This window comes from Oncorhynchus kisutch, linkage group LG20, assembly GCF_002021735.2.
Source record: "Oncorhynchus kisutch isolate 150728-3 linkage group LG20, Okis_V2, whole genome shotgun sequence".
NCBI lineage: Eukaryota > Metazoa > Chordata > Actinopteri > Salmoniformes > Salmonidae > Oncorhynchus > Oncorhynchus kisutch.
The window spans coordinates 36,509,206-36,532,188 of record NC_034193.2 but is presented as its reverse complement, the minus strand read 5'-3'; the positions used below and the strand labels follow the sequence as shown (position 1 = coordinate 36,532,188).

At 41.0% G+C, this 22,983-nt stretch overlaps 1 pseudogene; it reads right to left on the bottom strand.

Annotated features, from left to right (window-relative positions):
• LOC109875482 (gastrula zinc finger protein XlCGF17.1-like) overlaps positions 1–22,983 on the bottom strand; it is a 79,147-nt pseudogene that overhangs the window by 50,121 nt on the left and 6,043 nt on the right.

The window sequence follows — 22,983 nt, the reverse complement described above, 5'->3', positions numbered from 1 at the left end:
GCTCCCAGTGTGAAAATAGTTTTGTTCAGTTAGGAAGCCTGAAGGAGCATGAGTGGATGCACACAGGAGAAAAGCCTTATCACTGTTCCCAGTGTGGAATGCGTTTGACTCAGAGGAGGCACCTAAAAGAGCATGAGAGAATACACACAGGAGAAAATCCGTATCACTCTTCCCACTGTGGAATGAGTTTTATTCAGTTAGCGAGCCTGAAGGCGCATGAGTGGACACACACAGAAGAAAAGCCTTTCCAGTGTTCCCAGTGTAGAAAGATTTTTACCCTGTTGGCTAACCTGAAAAGGCATGAGAGAATACACACAGGAGAAAAGCCTTACCACTGCTTCCAATGTGAAAAGAGATTTTCCCAATCAGGGAACCTAAAAGCTCATGAATGGACACACGGGAGAAGAACCTTTACATTGTTCCGAGTGTAGAAAGCGTTTTACCGTGTTAGCTAACCTGAAAGGGCATGAGAGAATACACACAGGAGAAAAGCCTCATCACTGTTCCCACTGTGGAATGAGTTTTATTCAGTCAAGGAGCTTGAAGGAGCATGAGTGGACACACACAGGAGAAAAGCCTTTCCAATGTTCCCAGTGTGGAAAGAGTTTTATCGTGTTAAGTAACCTAAAAAGGCATGAGAGAATACACACAGGAAAAAAGCCTTACCACTGCTCAAAGTGTAAAAATAGATTTTCCAGAGTAGTGGACCTAAAAGCTCAGGAGAGGAAACACACAGCAGAAAAGCCTTTCCACTGATCCCATTGTAGAAAGAGTTGTACAGTGTTAGCTACCCTGAAAAGGCATGAGAGAAAACACACAGACGAAAAGCCGGGTACCGATGATGTGGATGTCGATTTAAGGCAGTCGCCCGCACCTCTCCGATTCAGAGGGGTTGGGTTAAATGCAGAAGACATATTTCAGTTGAATGCATTCAGTTGTACAAATGTCTAGGAATCCCCCTTTGCCTATAGAGCTCTGCTATAAACATGAGAGAAATATTAGATTTTATGTTCTGGATTATAATTTATTATGGCGGCCACCAAGTTAAGAAATTATGGTATGTTCTGAAAACTGACTTCAGGTTTTTGAGGAATCTAGTCTCGCAGGAAGACAGTTTTATTTTATGGAGGTTTAATTTAGTTCTCTTCTTAGTATTTTACTAAATACTCTGTCTTTGGTATGAGAGGGACTAGACTTATCACTGTTCCCACTTTGGAATGAGTTTTATTCAGTTAGGGAGCCTGAAGGAGCATGAGTGGACAAACACATGAGAGAAGCCATACCACTGCTCCCAGTGTTTAACTGATTTTCACGAGTAGGAGACCTAAAAGCTCACGAGAGGACACACACAGGAGAAAAGCCTTTCCAATACTCCCAGTGTGTAAAGAGTTTTGTCTGGTTAAGGAGCCTGAAGGAGCATAAGAAGACACACACCAAAAAAGCCCTACCACTGCTCTCTTTCTGTGTGGAAGGACATTTTCAGAACCTGAAATCACATGAGAGAATAAAGGCGCTGTGTTCTGACTTATATTTTCTGACTGAGAATTTGTGTTTTTGTTTATGCCACGTAAAATCATATTGTTTATGATTATACCTGTCTATATAAGGTCCCACATTTGACAATGCCCATCAGAGCAAACACCAAGCAATGAGGTCGAAGAAATTGTCCATAGAGCTCCGAGACAGGATTGTGTCGATTCACAGATCTGGGGAAGGGTACCAAAAAATGTCTTCAGCATTGAAGGTCCCCAAGAACAGTTGTCACCATCATTCTAGAATGGAAGAAGTTTGGAACCACCAAGACTCTACCTAGAGCTGGCTGGCCGCGGGCCAAACTGAGAAATGGGGGTAGAAGGGCCTTGGTCAGGGAGGTGACCAAGAACCCAATGGTCACTCTGACAGAGCTCCAGAGTTCCTCTGTGAAGATGGGAGAACCATCCAGAAGGACAACCATCTCTGCAATACTCCACCAATCAGACCTTTATAGTAGAGGGGCCAGACTGAAACCACTCTTCAGTAATAACAACAGGACAGCCCGCTTGGAACCAAAAGGCAACTAAAGACTGAACTATTTGGCCTGAATGCCAAGCGTCTCGCCTGCCGTAAAGCATGGTGGTGGCAGCATCATGCTGTGGGGATGTTTTTCAGCGGAAGGGACTGGGAGACTAATCAGAAAGAGAAAGATGAATGGAGCAAAGTACAGAGAGAACCTTGATGAAAACCTGCTACAGAGAACTCAGGACCTTAGACTGGGGCAACGGTTCACCTACCAACAGTACAACGATCTTAAGCCCACAGCCAAGACAACGGCGGAGTTGCTTCGGGACAAGTCTCTGAATAATTCAAAGCATGTTGAATAAAAATGTCTTTATCCTGTACTCCAACCATTGAATGGACCCACTAGAGTATGACTTGAATTGGCGTCGGTAGTTGTCAGGCGAGGGGATTACTATAGATGCTGTAGGCAGAAAGTGTGTACGATAGGTTTTCATATATGCCGATGCAATAGTTGTACAACTCCAGGGGCCAATGCCTGCATCTTTGATTACCTCGAATCTGAGGCATCCTTCACGAAGTATAACCACATCATTGTCGCAGTATGATTCCATCTCTTTATGGAAATCAAAAGGTGACATGTCTTACTGTCTCGTACCACGTCATGAATCTCTCACACTCTTTGGGAGACATTTGATCACACCCGTACATTTCAGGGCTGGGATATGATCCGATATAATGTAGATTCTCCTCAGGTGTGAAGAAGTGGGGGAACCAGCCTTTCACAGAGTTTTCAAATCCCAAGGCCTCTGGCATTTGAGCCAATCTCATGGGTAAGAAGCTTAAACTGTCAATGTATCTCTGGGTGAAGACTGGGTCTACAAAACACAAGATTTTACTACCTTGAGCTATGACACTGGGTGCCACGCCTTGCTGTATTAATATTGTATCAATATACAAAAATAGGCAAATGAACCCGATTGCTAATTTGTCTCAAAATCGTAGGACACATTTCTCTGAATGTTAATCTTCAGCCAAGGGATGAATATAACACTCGTGTGGCACTTCTTGAACCACTTCAGCGTCTCTGCTTTTCAAAGGCCCTTTACAGAATGGACAATGTATGATTCCACACACATGCGGTTTAGGGCTATCTATTTTAAGGTTGTAATTGCAATGGCATTTTGGGCATTTCTTGTTAATGTCACAACTGCTTACAGATTTACAGGCCTTGGGGTGCCATGTTTCAATTTTGTGTTTTTCGTAACAGTAGGTCGAACGACATGTGCGGTGATGTTAGTAACGGCATAGTAATGTTCGTTTTGCACATAAAAGTACAGGATCTGAGGATGAGGTTGGGGGTTGTTTTGGAACTTCAAGAGAGCATTAGCTCTACTGTGGTACAAAACCACAATCTTGATATTCAGAAAGTTTTCAAATTTGACTATGTCAGAGAAAGCCACAGCATCCTGTATACCGAGACCCACGGCCGTTTGGAGCTCTCTAGCCTTTTGCAATGCCGCTAGATCAGTACATCTAGGGTTGAGTAAATGTGCTAGACCTATTGCAAAGCATAGCTTATTATCGGGATTGTGAACGTTTATGAGGTAGGCCCTTTTATTGCTTATGATTTTTGACTGCATTAGGCTATCAAGCTTCCTCTGACCCCCACCACCCTGGGGTTGCCGTATTATTTGCACTACAAGCTCGAGGGTCCGATCTGCTATGACTGCTAAATTTGACTGAACAAGGCGTTCTAACCGTGCGATAAATTGTTCAAGATCTGCTTCGCCATTGGGTAAAATAAGAGATACCGTGTTATGCAGGCTATCTCCACAAATTTCCAACTGTAAGACATCACGTGGTTCGCCATAATCTCTTGCCGTCTAACAGATCGTTCAGAGTGTCCAATATCATTACGTAAAACACAGCATAGTCAAGATTCTGATTCACCCACATGAAATTGAAAAACTATCGAATCTCTGTATTGTTGAATTTATTTCGGTACACAACCCGGACACTTCTATCAATACCATCTCCCACCTGATTTATTAGACAATTTTCCAATTCCCCAAAAACATTGTGTTGCGTTTCAGACTCTACGGACATGGGCGTTAACGGTTGGGATGTCGAAGTTGGTGTGTGGGATGCCGAAGATGTCTGGCTCTTGTTCATCTGATTAATTAGGGAAATGAGGGCTTCGGGAATCTGTGATAACAGGTTTTCATCGGGCGTACCTGAATCGTTCATACGATTAATAATGTCTAGGAGTTCTGCTGGAATCTGTGATAATATGCTTTCATCTATCGGTATTATGTCTGTTACCCCCGCCTCGTTCATACGATTAATAATTTCTAGGAGTTCTGGCGGTATCTGTGATAAGAGGCTTTCAACTGTCTCAACTTGGTCTGATGGCTCTGCCATTTGGATAATTAAGGATGTGCGTTCTTGGCTATTTCTGGAATGATCCGTGTTACACATATGATTTTAGCGACTGTATGTGTTTTTTATTCGGTTTGCTGTTTAACATGTGTGGAATTGTTCTATGCCAGAATAACATATCGCCTCGGTACTGTCTCTCAAGTAAAACCCTCAGTCGTTTGTGTAGCAAAACCTTCCTCGATTTCAAAGCCCTGGAAAAGACTGAAAAACCTTGCTTGTTCTATTTCAGATCCGGATGTTGCCACCATAGAATTGGCGGGCTCTAGAAGGTTGGCTGCATCAAATAATAGACGATCGTCTGCCTCTGAAATGTCATTTAAAACCGGGATATCTTCCACTTTGGTTGTTTCATTGGGAATGTTCGGTGAGCCGGAATCCCCCAGCTCTTGATGTATGTGGCCTTCTGTGCCGTTATACGCCGGGGAGGAGTCTGATAGAAAACAATACATTCAAAATTGTTTATTAAATATAAAAATATGTTAGATACATATAATGTCAAATACATTTCAGGTATAATACTATACATTAACAATACATAGTTATAATACCTCGTCTTTTTTGGTGCGGGCTGTTCTGACGAATCGCAGAAACTTTTTTGACTTTTTTTCTTCAAGCGTTCCCGATTCTGCAGGGCCGGTCTCGTGGGAGTCATACATTATTTGTCCTTGTTTTATTCAAGCCTAAAAAATGTATAAATAATACAACTATGTATAACTAATAATATATATAATGACTTCATACCGTGTCCATGGAGCGCCTGATCGTGGAGCCGCAAGTTCCCTGCACAGTAGTACTTTTCTGGGGGGGTGGATTCAGAGCAATGTACAAGAGCCCTCGTTATGCGTTGCTTGTTGGGGCCTGGAATATGTAGCGAGTGGGTGGAGGTTCCCGGGGGAGTTGGCAGGACGTTTAAATTCTCCGTTCTCTGTGTGTTGGAAAAAACGTTCGTGCAGAACAGGAGAATTGCATCTGTGTCATCGGATGTGTCATCTGCTTCAACGAAGTCATTCAGGGTCCATAAGGAGGCAGTTATCCTTCTTGGCTGTATGTCGGCTGTAAATATAAAAATAGCTTTTAATATAGGGTGCACACTTTGTTTTAATGTATAAATATTCTTGGGTATGTGATTATTTGGATTTACGTAGAAAATAGCGTGATGGGGATTGGCTGCATGGGTTTTGCATCTGAGAATCACCGTCTAATGCGTTCTGTTCCAGATCAATTAAACCTCTTAAAAGCTGCATAAACAATGGAGACCCTACAAACGTTAGATAATATTAACAGTTATTTGTCCTATATACATTTTTTTTTAATTTTAAGAATACGGGCATTGACCCCCGTTTCAAACACTTATAACTTATAACTTTAATATTACAATAATATCCATAATATTCAAACAATCCCCCGCATCCAAATCTAATATATATTTTGTCACAAACTCACCTTCAGAAAGCTCCATTAGGAGGGAATGATGGCAGGGAAAATGCCCAACATCCAAAATAGATACATTCCAGATGTCAGTCAGCTTGTGCGCTAGCAGTAAGCCAAGGTGGAAAAGGTTACAAAATTCCCTTAGTCTAATTCACAGAAAACATGTTGAAAAGTAGTGATGGGGAAACAAAGCTTCCCGAAGCATTAATGCTTTCCAGCCAATTGTGTCAAAAACAGGTTCATTACTCAAGGCTTTGAGCGACACAGAATTTAGAACAGCCACATTTTTATATATGAAGTCACACACCGTAGCAGCGTAGCCTTTATGTCATCTATTACACCACTGATTATCTCATCCTAGCTACTGTGACATCCTTAACCCCGTTCCTGCTGAAGAAGAGGAGGTCTGCTGGATAGAGAAAGAAGCTCTCATGAAAGAGGAGGAGGAAGAGGAAGCTGTTACAGTACACAAACAAGTAGAGGGTGAGGCTGTTACAGGTTGAGGCTGTTACCGTGAAAGAAGAAGAGAAAGATGTTTCAGTTAAAGAAGAGGAAGACGCATTCAGAGTTCAAGAGGACGACGACGTTTCAGTGAAAGAAGGAGGGGGAGGTCACTGTCACATCGGAAAATGAAGAAGAGGAGGAAACTGGATATCTGGGCCCGGTTTCCCAAATGCATCATAAGGCATCCAATGGTTCTAATGGTGAACATGCCCTGGTTAACACTAGTAAGTACTGTCTTAAAAACAGAAGCACAAACTATGCGGTTGTTGAACTGATGTGTGGTGTTGTGGGGGAAATTTGCAATTGCTACATCCATATTTTGACTTTTTAAATTATTTATTTATAGTCATTGATTCTTGAAGAATATAACACATGCCTCATGAGCTTTGTTCAAATGTAGTACCACATCAGAAACCCAAATAAGCTTTTTTTTACTCCAATGTTTAGAAACAATGCAAACCAACACTGTATATCCTCAAAACATGGTTAAAACTACAATGTTGATATCATGGATGGTCAGTCCTTGCATGAATTTGAGAGTAGTTACATTTCTCCAGCCCCATCCATCATCTTATTACCAAAACATTGGTGGAATTACAGCTTTGTTATTGGTTGAACTGCAGATTGGTTGATTGTTGTGAGGCTTTTTTAAAGGTGCCACCTAGTTTTTAAACAAACAAAATGGCTGCCCAGAGACCTGAGCTGTGTTAGAATACTCATACTAACCGTACTATTTGTGATATTGAGTATATAGTTTGCTTATTGGTCATAGTATGATGTAGTTGGTATGCCAAAAGTTCCCGGATGTCATACTCAATTCGCCAAAATAGGATGTTAACACGCAGTACTTTAGGGCCCATTATGCAATTTTTTTGAAAATGGGCGTGGCATCACATCGATTTCAGATTTGAAGAAAATGGAGGAAAATATTCAGCCAAAGTCCAACGAGAGCAGATACAAATTAACTGATTTAAATAATTCTGAGAAATGTTGAGAAATGTAATAAAGTAATGACTTTTCAAATAAGTTACGTTACACATTATGTTAGCTACACTATCCTTACAAAACGCATAGCATATCTTTACAGCAGTATGCACCAGTATGTCACCTAGCTACCTAATGTTAGTTGGCTACTTATACATCAAACTTGCCAGTATAGTAAATATATTCTAACTAACTACCCAATGTTTATTGACTTGATTAGAGAGCAGAATAACTGATGAATTTAATAAAGCTCAACACCCGTTGAATATGGCCGGTGTCAGTCAACATCTGCAAAAAAGCTCAAATTAAATTGCTGCCAGCAGCACAGTTAGTCACCAACGCTCTGGATAACATGAAAACAGCCTAACCAGCTCTGCTAAGGCAAGTAAAATGGTAAGAGTGAGGTTCTCTCTGATTTGTGTCTAGCAAGTTATCCAACGTTAGCCAGTTAGCTTGGGTGCTTTACTGTCATTGTGAGGTCAGAACGCTTGGATTGACCCTACTCCTCAGCCATATAGTATTAGTTTACAAACAGTGGCGTTATACGAGCTTATGTTTTGGTTTCTGGTGGGGTAATACGGTTTAAACATTTGAGGCATTTATAAGTTATATTCTTCAAGAATCAATGGTCATATAGCAAATGGTTCTTTCTATAACTGCCAGTATAAATTTCCTGTGGGGGTCAAATTTTTACAGCTGTTGATAAGTCATTGTATAATATTCTGGCAATTCTTTTCATGCCATTACATTAAAGGTGAAAGATTGTCTTTTCTTAGCAAGGTGTTGCTCAAATAATATTAGCTGTTAATGCTAATTGCTAGTTAGTGGGCTAGCTAGCTTGCTAAGAGTCAGAGCAAACGTAGCTAGCTAATACTGCCTGGTACCAGTGCTGGTGTAGGCCTAGATAAGCATGTTCGTGCAGCGGTGTCTTATCGGAGATGACTAAGCAAAGTATGAATATATTAGCTTGCTAGCCGGCTACATGAAGTAAGAAGACAACATATAATGTAACATCTAATTAGGGTCAACTGGAAACACTGACCAACACTTTGGTTCCTACCATGTCTTCTTCTATGAGGTTTATTGTCAGCCTACAAATTCACTCCACTACCCTGAATTTCAAACAAAAATGGTACTATTCAGATCCCTACACAGGTTCAGGAACCTGCCGCCTTCACAATGATGTCTTGCTTCTTAGATGTTTTATTAGTTTATTATTAATGCAATTTATCACTGCGGCAGTGAGGGCAATGCAAACACAATTTTGTTGAAGAAACTCCAAGCTAATGCGTAAACTGCTAGTTTTGGACGAACGTTACTAATAATTTATTAATTCAATTTATCACTTGCTCTATAAACACAACAAAGTCCACCTTGTTCACTATTAGTGTTTTGGGATCCTTCTCCTGCATGGCTTCACTGCAGACTGTGGGACATGAACTACCTTCTCCTCTCCCCCCTTCAGCTATTTTCACTGCCTCCACATAGGACACTTGCTGGATGGGCCTGATCATCCTAGCTACTGTGACATCCTTCATCCGTACAGGGCACTCTGGCAACTCGGGAACAGGATTCCCATCACAATTACAACATGCTTCATCTGACTACGACATATTTATTCCTTTGACAAACACTTGCCACATTTCCAAACTTTTTTACAATTGTAACACTGCAGCGGCTTCTGTATATCTCACTTACCCAGGTTTTACATAAGATGGGAGAACCACTTCACCAAAACACAGTAAGACCTTCCGTCTATCATTCATTTTAATTAATGTGCATCTGTCTGAAATGTTTAACCTAAAAGATACAAAGCTTTCTCCTTTTGCGCTGTTGACACACAATCAGTATCATACCGCTCCTGGTCACTCGAACCGATTCCACTTTACCCAATTCAGCCTTCACCATCTTTGAGACTCGTCATCAAGCTCGAGACCCTGGGTCTCGACCCCGCCCTGTGCAACTGGGTACTGGACTTCCTGACGGGCCGCCCCCAGGTGGTGAGGGTAGGCAACAACATTTCCACCCCGCTGATCCTCAACACTGGGGCTCCACAAGGGTGCGTTCTGAGCCCTCTCCTGTACTCCCTGTTCACCCACGACTGCGTGGCCACGCACGCCTCCAACTCAATCATCAAGTTTGCGGACGACACAACAGTGGTAGGCTTGATTACCAACAACGACGAGACGGCCTACAGGGAGGAGGTGAGGGCCCTCGGAGTGTGGTGTCAGGAAAATAACCTCTCACTCAATGTCAACAAAACTAAGGAGATGATTGTGGACTTCAGGAAACAGCAGAAGGAACACCCCCCTATCCACATTGATGGAACAGTAGTGGAGAGGGTAGTAAGTTAAGTTCCTCGGCATACACATCACAGACAAACTGAATTGGTCCACCCACACAGACAGCATCATGAAGAAGGCGCAGCAGCGCCTCTTCAACCTCAGGAGGCTGAAGAAATTCAGCTTGTCACCAAAAGCACTCACAAACTTCTACAGATGCACAATCGAGAGCATCCTGTCGGGCTGTATCACCACCTGGTACGGCAACTGCTCTGCCCACAACCGTAAGGCTCTCCAGAGGGTAGTGAGGTCTGCACAACGCATCACCGGGGGCAAACTACCTGCCCTCCAGGACACCTACACCACCCGATGTCACAGGAAGGCCATAAAGATCATCAAGGACAACAACCACCCGAGCCACTGCCTGTTCACCCCGCTATCATCCAGAAGGCGAGGTCAGTACAGGTGCATCAAAGCTGGGACCGAGAGACTGAAAAACAGCTTCTATCTCAAGGCCATCAGACTGTTAAACAGCCACCACTAACATTGAGTGGCTGCTGCCAACACACTGACTCAACTCCAGCCACTTTAATAATGGGAATTGATGGGAAATGATGTAAAATATATCACTAGCCACTTTAAACAATGCTACCTAATATAATGTTTACATACCCTACATTATTCATCTCATATGTATATACTGTACTCTATATCATCTACTGCATCTTTATGTAATACATGTATCACTAGCCACTTTAACTATGCCACTTTGTTTACATACTCATCTCATATGTATATACTGCACTCAATACCATCTACTTTATCTTGCCTATGCCGCTCTGTACCATCACTCACTCATATATCTTTATGTACATATTCTTTATCCCCTTACACTTGTGTCTATAAGGTAGTAGTTTTGGAATTGTTAGCTAGATTACTTGTTGGTTATTACTGCATTGTCGGAACTAGAAGCACAAGCATTTCGCTACACTCGCATTAACATCTGCTAACCATGTGTATGTGACAAATAAAATGTGATTTGATTTGATTTAACAGGTCACCCACAAAAACATCCTTGCTGATGATTCCCACTCCGACCCTAAACTGCTGTTCATTACCAACTTTAGCCCTTTTCACTCCACTGTTCTTCACCATCCTCCACACAATCTCAACAACTGTACTCGTGCCAAGAGAATCCCACAATGCTTCCTCCAGTCATCCCCTGGACTCCCTCGTTCTGTGCTGTGAAAGATGTGAGAGTTTGTGTTCTCAAAGTAGCATCTATATTGTTCTCATTCCAGCACATATGTTGCTTCACCAACTTGTTATCCCTTTCGTCTGCACTACTTGCTGTCATTTCCCTTCCTGATTTACCTCTCTAGGATGTCTCCACCATGCTCCTACTCTGTCAGTAATTCCTCCCTGGTTTATTAATTGGTAGTCAAACAACAATATATTCAAGGTGCTGCACATTATATTCCAAATCTAGAATTAGAATCGTCATTATGTTTCCATGATTTCAACAGTTCACCAGTTAACTACGCCTATAATGTTGACCCCAAGCATGTGGACACCAAGGAACTTGAAGCTCTCAACCTGAGAATGGGGGCATGCTCCGTGTTTAGTCCCAGGGTCCTTCACTTAGTGATGAGCTTTGAGGGACTATGGTGTTGGACGCTGAGCTGTAGTCGATGAATAGCATTCTCACATGGGTTTTCCTTTTCTCCAGGTGGGAAAGGGCAGAGTGGAGTGCAACAGAGATTGCATCATCTGTGGATCTGTTGGGGCGGTATGCAAATTGGAGTGGGTCTAGGGTTTCTGGGATAATGGTGTTGATGTGAGCCATGACCAGCCTTTCAAAGCTCTTCATGGCTACAGACGTGAGTGCTATGGGTCAGTAGTAATTTAGGTAGGTCGCCTTAGTCCCTGTGCTCAAGAACACTATGGTGGTCTGCTTGAAACATCTTGGTATTACAGACTCAGACAGGGGATGAAAATGTCAGTGAAGACCCTTGACAGTTGGTCAGCGCATGCTTGGAGTACACGTCCTGGTAATCCGTCTGGCCCTGCGGCCTTGTGAATGTTAACCTGTTTAAAGGGCTTACTCACATCGGCTGCGGAGAGCGTGATCACAAAGTCGTCTGAAACTGCTGATGCTTTGTTGCATCTAGCCATCTGACTGTACACCAGAGAAGACACACAGGAGAGAAACCTTATAGCTGTGATGAATGTGGGAAGAGTTATACTACATCTAGCAATCTGACTATACACCAGAGAACACACACAGGAGAGAATCTTCATAGCTGTGATCAATGTGGGAAGAGATACACTGATCAAACATCAGAAAATACATGGAGTTGTTTCATGATATCAACAAAATAATGTCACAATAGAGAATTGCTTAACATTGTAGAAGGAGTATTTTAATGTCACAAAGTAGAACCCTAAACGTTTGCCCCCTGTTCTATTGATTTCAACATATGGATATTAGCCTCAGCGGGAAAATCTTTGTCTTTGAAATGGACTAGTACTATTTATGTGATTTAACAAAAAGAGACTAACCTAAAGAAAAGTTGGTGACCCACTTGAATCAAAATGCAACACTTCAAAATGTGGCGAGCTGTTTTCTACAAATTGTCCTCTAACCAGAGATGTACACATTACTTTCAGATTCCGTATGGTTTTTGTGCTGTTAAAACTAACAGGACGTGCAACTTCATCTCCCTCCTGTCACACAATTGATTTCAGCATGATATCGATGAGTTATGACAAATAAGTGGTGCTCCTTTGTTCAGCGACCCCCTACATTTAAATGTATCATTCCCAAATGTAGCTGACTGTCTTCTGCAGGTTGTCCTCTAACCAGTGAGCTAAAAGATATCTCCTGTTTCCAGGTGTTTTGTTTAGTTGTGTTAGTTCCAACAGCAAGTACAACCTGATTCCCCCCCCCCCCCTAATCGAATTCAGTGATTTATTGCTACTTGTCAAAACAACAGCGTTTTTGGTGCTTGTGCAGTTTATAAAGGAGCTTATTTAAAAAGTAATACGATAATTGTGCAGATGTTTGTGTATATAGCACATTTTATGTTAAGGTTTTCAATTTATCACAAACTGTTTATGCATTTGGACTATTGATTTGGACACGTTAAAACGGTGACATTGGGGCTATCCCACTTAGCAAAATGTTGTTGAAGATTTTTATTTTTCATTTCACCTTTATTTAACGAGGCAGGCTAGTTGAGAACAAGTTCTCATTTGCAACTGCAACCTGGCCAAGATAAAGCATAGCAGTGTGAACAGACAACACAGAGTTACACATGGAGTAAACAATTAACAAGTCAATAATACAGTAGAAAAAAGGAGAGTCTATATACATTGTGTGCAAAAGGCATGAGGAGGTAGGCGAATAATTACAATTTTGCAGATTAACACTGGAGTGATAAATGATCAGATGGTCATGTACAGGTAGAGATACTGGTATGCAAAAGAGCATAAAATAAAATAAATAAAAACAGTATGGGGATGAGGTAGGTAAAAATGGGTGGGCTATTTACCGATAGACTATGTACAGCGGCAGCGATCTGTTAGCTGCTCAGATAGCAGATGTTTGAAGTTGGTGAGGGAGAAAAGTATCCAACTTCAGCGATTTTTGCAATTCGTTCCAGTCACAGGCAGCAGAGAACTGGAACGAAAGGCAGCCAAATGAGGTGTTGGCTTTAGGGATGATCAGTGAGATACACCTGCTGGAGCGCGTGTTACGGGTGGGTGTTGCCATCGTGATCAGTCAACTGAGATAAGGCGGAGCTTTACCTAGCATGGACTTGTAGATGACCTGGAGCCAGTGGGTCTGGCGACGAATATGTAGCGAGGGCCAGCCGACTAGAGCATACAGGTCGCAGTGGTGGGTGGTATAAGGTGCTTTAGTGACAAAACGGATGGCACTGTGATAAACTGCATCCAGTTTGCTGAGTAGAGTGTTGGAAGCAATTTTGTAGATGACATCGCCGAAGTCGAGGATCGGTAGGATAGTCAGTTTTACTAGGGTAAGTTTGGCGGCGTGAGTGAAGGAGGCTTTGTTGCGGAATAGAAAGCCGACTCTTGATTTGATTTTCGATTGGAGATGTTTGATGAGTCTGGAAGGAGAGTTTACACTCTAGCCAGACACCTAGGTACTTATAGATGTCCACATATTCAAGGTCGGAACCATCCAGGGTGGTGATGCTGGTCAGGCGTGCGGGTGCAGGCAGCGAACGGTTGAAAAGCATGCATTTGGTTTTACTAGCGTTTAAGAGCAGTTGGAGGCCACGGAAGGAGTGTTGTATGGCATTGAAGCTCGTTTGGAGGTTAGATAGCACAGTGTCCAAGTGCGGGCCGGAAGTATATAGAATGGTGTCGTCTGCATAGAGGTGGATCAGGGAATCGCCCGCAGCAAGAGCAACATCATTGATATATACAGAGAAAAGAGTCAGCCCGAGAATTGAACCCTGTGGCACCCCCATAGAGACTGCCAGAGGACCGGACAGCATGCCCTCCGATTTGACACACTGAACTCTGTCTGCAAAGTAATTGGTGAACCAGGCAAGGCAGTCAAAAACCGAGGCTACTGAGTCTGCCGATAAGAATATGGTGATTGACAGAGTCGAAAGCCTTGGCAAGGTCGATGAAGACGGCTGCACAGTACTGTCTTTTATCGATGCCGGTTATGATATGCCCGACGTACAATATAAGTTTTAGTTTAAAGTTGAAAAGAAGACCATTTAATTTCAACGTACTTGCAGCCTATATACATGGACGCAGTATAATAAATCTACAATCAGTTTTAGGGACAGGAGTCCCGGTCGTCATGGTAATAACGGATCCGCTAGCGGGTCAATTTCCTGTTGGAATAAATAATCCGAAATATTATGGATTTTAATAATTTATGAACATACAAGTGTCTTAAATCATGACATTTTAAATCCTTTTTAATCTAAATGCTCTGTCTGATTTACAGTAGCTATTACAGCGAAAACATGCCATGCGATTGTTTGAGGATGGCGCCCCACATACAAATTTCCACCGGCACAGGTTTCATACACTTAAAGATTAAATATTCACTTACTTTTTGAAAATCTTCCTCTGATGTGTCATCCAAAGGGTCCCAGCTATAACATGCCGTTTTGTTAGATAAAATCCTTCTTTATATCCCAAAAAGTATGTTTAGTTGGCGCCATCGATTTGAGTAATCCACTCGTTCAACATGCAGATAAAGGAATCCAAAAATCTACTCCTAAACGTTGTTTCAAAAAGTCAAAATATGTTTTTTATTTACTCCTCAAATACCCTAAAATGTAATCAAACTATAATAATTATTTTGGAAAGAAGTAGCCTAGTGGTTAGAGTGTTGGACTAGTAACCGAAAGGTTGCAAGTTCAAATCCCCGAGCTGACAAGGTACAAATCTGTCGTTCTGCCCCTGAACAGGCAGTTAACCCACTGTTCCTAGGCCGTCATTGAAAATAAGAATTTGTTCTTAACTGACTTGCCTAGTTAAATAAAGGTCAAATAAAAAAATTAAAAAACGATTTGAGCAGGTGCTAAATGTCTTTATGGTGTGTGCAAACACAAATTTCCAAGACTGTCCCTCTACTAAAACTGACATTTCTTATTCATTTTTGAAGTTACAAGCCTGAAACCTTGAACATAGACTGCTGACACCCTGTGGAAGCCATAGGAACTGCATCCAGGGATGGATGTGTTATATTCTTCATTATTTTAACATTTTGACAAACTTCAGTGTTTCCTTTCCAACGCTACCAATTATATGCATATTTTGGCTTCAGGGCCTGAGATACAGGCAGTTTACTTTGGGCACGTCATTCAGAGAGGAAGTGGAGAGAAAAAAGGGGCCTAAGAAGTTAACAATCTGACATCACTCCAGTATTTCTTTATATTCCAAGTGCTAATTGTCTTTATTCCACTACTGAAGAAGCATGACCCAAATCACCTACTCACATTTCAAACATTCAGCCTGACAAAAGATACATGTTTTATTATTCCATGCCTCACCATTACGTGAAATATTGCCAATACATATTAACAAAGGGGTGTACATTTGGTTTTGATACTTCGTATTTACAATTCATTTAGTAATCATAATTATTTATGCAATCAACTGACAATTTTGGGGTACAATTATATTGACATTGTTACCCTGCTTTTATAATATCAGGGTTCATTCTCAGATGTGCCAAACCAAATGTACTAGAGCATGACATTTGGGACTGGGCCCCGATCCAACAACATGCCTCTCTAGTGAACCCTGAAAAGAGAGAGAAGCTCTGCAGTGAGGTGGAAAGTTACTACGGATATTGCAGGAGTTTCCTTTTGAAACCAGACATGTCCGTGGTAAGGACAACTTGGTTGCTGATCGTCTCAAGGGGGGGCAGTCAAAACGTTTTGTGTTTTGCCAGTGTGTTACCATGGTGTGTGTTACCTCGAAGCTAGTGAGTTTTAGGAAGACAAGAGTTCTAGAAGCTAGTGAGTTTTAGGAAGACAAGAGTTCTAGAAGCTAGTGAGTTTTAGGAAGACGAGAGTTCTAGAAGCTAGTGAGTTTTAGGAAGACAAGAGTTCTAGAAGCTAGTGAGTTTTAGGAAGACAAGAGTTCTAGAAGCTAGTGAGTTTTAGGAAGACGAGTTCTAGAAGCTAGTGAGTTTTAGGAAGACAAGAGTTCTAGAAGCTAGTGAGTTTTAGGAAGACAAGAGTTCTAGAAGCTAGTGAGTTTTAGGAAGACGAGAGTTCTAGAAGCTAGTGGGGGGAAAAAGTTTTTTTTCTTTCTTGTTTTTATTTGTTGACAGCCAGTAGACACCATGTTTATATTGTAGGTGGAGCATTGTAGTTGATTATAATGTTAAATGGAAGTTGTTTTCTGTTGGTGGTAAGCAAAGTTGTCCAACAAAAATATAGGATATATTTGTTGTCTTAAGTGTTACAGGCTTTGGTTTTTCCATTTATGTTTTGAGGTTGGACTTTAGCACGTTAGCATGTAGGGAGAACCGATTGGTGTCACCTTGTTAGTCAGTATGTGTTACACTTGTGCTGGCTTGTCCATCTCGTTATGGTTGAACATTTCATCCAATTGTTAATATTTTATGGATTTTTCTTAGGATGCTCATTAGTCTTTCAGTTGTTAATCTTGTTTTTTTATCCTCTTATGTTTGTTGTGTAGTAAATATTGTTTGTTTTTCATTGTTTTTCATTTTTTTGCTGTGAAGCCATTGTGTTGCATCCATGTCTGAGATGTGCCGTATAAATAAAGATTGATTGATTTGAACATTTTGCAAAACAAATTAACCTTATGGCTGACAATCAACAGACTTAATTATTTAATTTAACCTTTATTTAACTAGGCAAGTCAGTTAAGAACAAATTCTTATTTATGATTGCCTACCAGGGAACAGTGCTGCCTTGTTCAGGGGCAGAACAACATTTTTACCTTGTCAGCTCTAACCACTAGGCTACCTGCCGCCCTCTTGCATAACTAATGAGCACATATTTTAGTCCATCTTAGTATGAAAAACAGTATCAATTCAGTGTATCTTCCACTATGTCAAAACAGTTTCACTTTTCAACCAACCCAGTGCATTTGTTGAAACTGAAAAGTTTTGAAAATCAACAATCCGTTAAAGGATTCAACAACTGTAAACTGAAACAAACAATTGGATCAAACAGATCAATCCCACTGGACATTAGGTTTCATTCAGACCCTGCAGGGCTTAGATTAAGCCAGGACTAGTTAAACTAGGACATTTAAGAAGCTTTCCTGAACGTGGCTTAAATTAGGCTTAGTTAGTCGGAGACTGGAGTCAGGTAAGTAAGCCTAAATGAGGACACCTGGGTTAAGTCTGATTAGGTTCAGTATGAACACCTGGGTTAAGTCTGATTAGGTTCAGTATGAACACCTGGGTTAAGTCTGATTAGGTTCAGTAATCTTGAGACGAAACAAAAGCAGAGGAAAAAATAATTTGTTCAAAAAAACTTTAGTGTATGAAAAAACGCTCCAAAACAAATGTTGCCAAACCGTCCAGTTATTGAAGGTAAAAACCACACTGCTGCTACTGAGCAGTAGAACAAGCAGGTTGGTCTGCAATTTGCTGTGAATTCGATGGAAATGTTACCACAAGAAGAAACAACAACTAGAGGTGAGATATCTGCATTATTATCAGGATTACAAGAAGAAACAACAACTAGAGGTGAGATATCGGCATTATTATCAGGATTACAAGAAGAAACAGAGGTGAGAGCTGCATTATCATTATTTCACATTTCTCAAATTCATATTTTTGTGACGTCACTTCTATTATTAAATTATCTCTGCCTTTTTATAGACTGTGGAAAAACCTTAAACTGTCTTTAAAAAGAGAGAAACCAGAGAGAGATTTACTACTGGTGGTGGACCACCAAAACAACACAACACTGATGAACTGAGTGACTTCCTGTCTGGAATAATAGAGCAGCAGCAACCTCTGGATGGTATACCGGACGACGACCAACCTCTGGATGGTATACCAGACGACGACCAACCTCTGGATGGTATACCAGACGACGACCAACCTCTGGATTGGTTATACCCTGACGATGACCATTTGGACAGTTCAAATGAAGAACTGAGCACAAATGGTACATATACAAACTCACTGTGTACTGGCTCTTATAACCAAAGACAGTAAATTGGTTACTTCCTTTGGTAAATATATCTTTATTCTTCTTCATTCTAAGAACCATATGAGTTTTTGTGCTTCTAACAGTGTTCTTTTTCCAGAGGAAAGGAATGTTATTATGTAGTAACTCTTAGTAGACCATGTTACTGTGTAGTAACTCTTAGTAGAACATGTTACTGTGTAGTAACTCTTAGTAGACCATGTTACTGTGTAGTAACTCTTAGTAGACCATGTTACTGTGTAGTAACTCTTAGACCATGTTACTGTGTAGTAACTCTTAGTAGACCATGTTACTGTGTAGTAACTCTTAGTAGACCATGTTACTGTGTAGTAACTCTTAGTAGACCATGTTACTGTGTAGTAACTATTAGTAGACCATGTTACTGTGTAGTAACTAGTAGACCATGTTACTGTGTAGTAACTATTAGTAGACCATGTTACTGTGTAGTAACTATTAGTAGACCATGTTACTGTGTAGTAACTATTAGTAGACCATGTTACTGTGTAGTAACTATTAGTAGACCATGTTACTGTGTAGTAACTATTAGTAGACCATGTTACTGTGTAGTAACTATTAGTAGACCATGTTACTGTGTAGTAACTATTAGTAGACCATGCTACTGTGTAGTAACTATTAGTAGACCATGCTACTGTGTAGTAACTATTAGTAGACCATGTTACTGTGTAGTAACTATTAGTAGACCATGTTACTATGTAGTAACTATTAGTAGACCATGTTACTACGTAGTAACTATTAGTAGACCACGTTACTATGTAGTGTGGGAGAAAGATGTACATATAGGGAGGAACATAATACTGTAACATAAGAGAAAGATACACTTAGAGTGCATTTGCCATTCTGGTAAAATGCATTGTCTATTGTATAGGACAGGAGGCCAGAGTAAGGCCATGAGAGCATAGGACAGCTGGACAAACCAAGGTCAGAGGGACATACAAAGGAGGGGGGTCAGCCAAATGACCAACTGATGGACTATAGACATAGGGCATATATTTTTAGGACATGAACAGAAGAGACACAGTCTACTAGTCCTAATAAGGACAAGCCAAACATAAAGGGCCCATAGGATAAGATGGGCATGTATTATTTTTGGGACATGAAGAGGTCCTGTCACCATTATAACTTGACTGAAAGCAGATATGGGCGTTATTGGGCGTGAACAAGCACAGATTGAAAGATAATGTTGGCAGATGGACTGAGGGAAGTAACTTAATTTGCATGTGGGATGGACTCATATGTTGTATGTGTATAAATCAGAGCCAGTGCTCTGGAAAAGTGTGTGTTCCGCGGACCATCTAGGCTTCTGATATGTTTGTATTAAAAGCCTATATTGAATTCACAAGTTCTTGTAAGTGTTACATTTTGTTACGATTCTCCACGACAGTAGTAACTATTAGTAAACCATGTTTCTCACCCTAATATCTACTGTCACCAAGTAGTTGTCCTCTCTGAAACTGAGACCAATGAAGAGTTGAGGGAAATCCTTCAATCCTGAGTTGCACCTTTCCAACAGGCAACAATGTTTGAGAACTCTCAATGAGGAGTGCATCCACCCTGAACATTGATGGAAAACCAGTTATGGTTACGATACTCCTCAGCATCAGGAGTTGATGGGAAACCAGTTATGGTTACGGTACTCCTCAGCATCAGGACTTGATGGGAACATGACATCCATCTAACCAGCCAATCACTTCTGGGAACTGCCCATATTCAGAGAATTGCACTTTATAATTGGCTTGACCAGCAGCATCAGGAAACTAGATGTAAAGACTCAGTTCACAAATGGCCCTGCAGACATTGAACAATTAAACACACAGTTGCTTCACTGGAACCACACAAATCACCAGTTTCACAATGAAAGATTCCAGATGCCTAAAACCTCAGTGATCAGAAGTTGGAGAGAATTGGGTGAAGGCCTTCCTCTTTGAGACAGAGAGGAAAGTCTAGGCTCAAGCAGAGATATCTCCAATGCATTTTCTTTGTACATAGGAAAGCGGTCTCAAAGTAATGTAATGGATGACTCCTATCCGCCAGTACTGGTCTGACCTCTGTAGTGCATGTTGGTCTTCATTTAGACATTCCACATAGTCCAGGCTCCCTCACAAACAGCACAAAGCAGAAGTTAAACCTGCCTCTTTGAAAGATTCATTTAAGCTTCCATTCAGTCCTGAAGTAGCTCTAATCTGCCCTCTTGCAATCGGCTTTGTTGAGTCCAGAACAGGCTAAATCTACCACTATTTAAAGAGAAGTCTGTGCAAGTCGCTTTGAGATAAGACAGCTCAAACAACTATTTTAGTCTGGGACTAAGCTGAAGATTAGCTGGGAAACCAGCCCTGAATGTTTCCTATTATATGTCTAAATGTGTTTGTGTTGCAGGGGCAGTCAAGAAAAGGAACTGCAAGGCCACAGGACATGACATAAGAGCTGTGGGAGACCACCTCAAGCCTCTGGTAGAGCCGGGGGTGGTGTTTACCACTCCACCACGCCTTCAGCAGGCTGGAAAAGTGGGATTGATCCGTTTGATCCATAAAAATAAAAAAAATCAGTTGTCAGTAATTGAATCCTTTGACATATTGTTGATTTCAACATATGCACTGAATTTATACTGTTTTTCATACTAAGATGGCGCAAAAGTCTGTTGATTGGTTCCATTTATTTTGCAATATGTTCAAACCGAGCTTTAATTAAACAGCACGTCACAAAAATATTTAAAAAATAACATACACAGCAAACAGAACAACAACTGAAAGACTAATGAACATTTCAAGGAAATGCCTTTGATTAGCAAGAATTGGATGCTACAACCCAAAATATAAGCTTGTTTTACTACATTGTTTGTTGTAACATTCCCCAGCAAGAAAACCAGAAACGTCACTTAAATAGAAGAGGGAACTAACAAAGTCACTGACAACAACAAAACTAAACAGGTGGGGTTTTAGGAGGGATTCTGAATGACACTATGGGGGTGTCCACTGAAAGTTGACTAGTAACAACAACTGGAACCTAAAAGACACCCACCATGAGACCCACTAAATCTGCCCAAGAGGCAAACGAAAGAAAAACTCAAACTTACAGACGGGAAGCAAACCAAAAAGTTGGAGCAACTAAAGGTGTTGACTCTCCACATCTATCAAGACAAATGGAGCACTGGGCCAGATACTCTTAAATAGAACCTGGACCAGCTCAGGTGAAACACTTTCCCACTAACGAGATGGACAAGCCAGCACAGGTGTAACACATACTAACGAGGTGACACCAATCACTGCGTCCTATGTGCTAACGAGCTAGACCGGCTGAAGTCCAACCTCAAAACATGAGGTAAAATCAAATAAAATTTTAGAATTAGAATTGAGTAATTCTAAATATTTTTTGTTGTTATAATTTTTTGTTTCTAGAACTCTCCTTTTCCTAAAACTCACTCACTTTTGAACATCGCCTTGGTCCGTACAATTGACCTCATTTTAGCGCCCCAAAAACGTAATACTTCCAGATCAATTGTAATGTCAATACCATTGTAAAGCACACTTTCTCCCCTTTTCAAGAAAATAAATGACATGAACCTAAACGCTGCCCGTTTCTGTATGATTGAAGAAGGCAACGAACCCTGTCGGGTCTTTTTTTTATTTAAATAGCGGGTGGGGAAGCGAAACTAATGCGTGATAGTAAGGAGAGATGTTGTGTGGGAAAATAGCTTTTTTTTCACTCGATCTGTCCAACTTATCACCGCTAAAATGTAAATAAAACACTATAACGAGTTTATATAATGTGTCATTACATACCTATTTGAAGGTTTGTGTCGAATTTGAATCGGGTTTTAGGACAGTGCTAAAGTGATCTTCAGAAGTAAACCGTTTTTTTGAGAGTCGTGATGGCTTGCAGTGACGACGCAAAATATGACTAGGTATCCCCCCCTTACCCCCGTCACTGTCCATATCTTGTTTTAAACGAGAGAAGTGCTACACCAGGTGGAGAGATTGTAAGACAGAAATAGTTGCTTTATGCGTGCTGAACGTTACGACATGACACGTCACGATGGACATTACCATGTCGATCAACGCTTGAATAGAAACGTTGTTCACACCCCAGATTTTGAAGTCAACACAGTCACATTAGTTTTCTTTGTAGCCTCGTTTGAATGTCGTGGTTGCGCACATTTGTACGGAATGGGGTGAGTTGACGTTAACTTCTAGAACTCTCATCCTCTTGGAACGAGCCCAAACAAAACTCATCTCCAATACAGGAAAAACATGCAGTCAAAATAAATTGTGATCCATGGTAACGCACTGGCTAAACGCACAACACAAATCTTTTTGACTGACCACCTTTGAGACAATCAACATCCAAGTTGTCCTTGCCACGGACATGTCTGATTTCAAGAGGAAACTCCTACAATATCCGTAGTAACTTTCCACCTCACTGCGAAGCTTCTCTCTCTTTTCAGGGTTCACTCGATAGGCATGTTGTTGGATCGGGCCCAGTCCCCAAATGTACTGAACCCTGATATTCTAAAAGAGAATGAATCCTGATATTCTAAAAGAAGGGCAACAACGTCAATATAATTATACCCGAAAATTGTCAGTTGATTGCATAAATAATTATGATTACTAAATGTTACATGAATTGTAAAT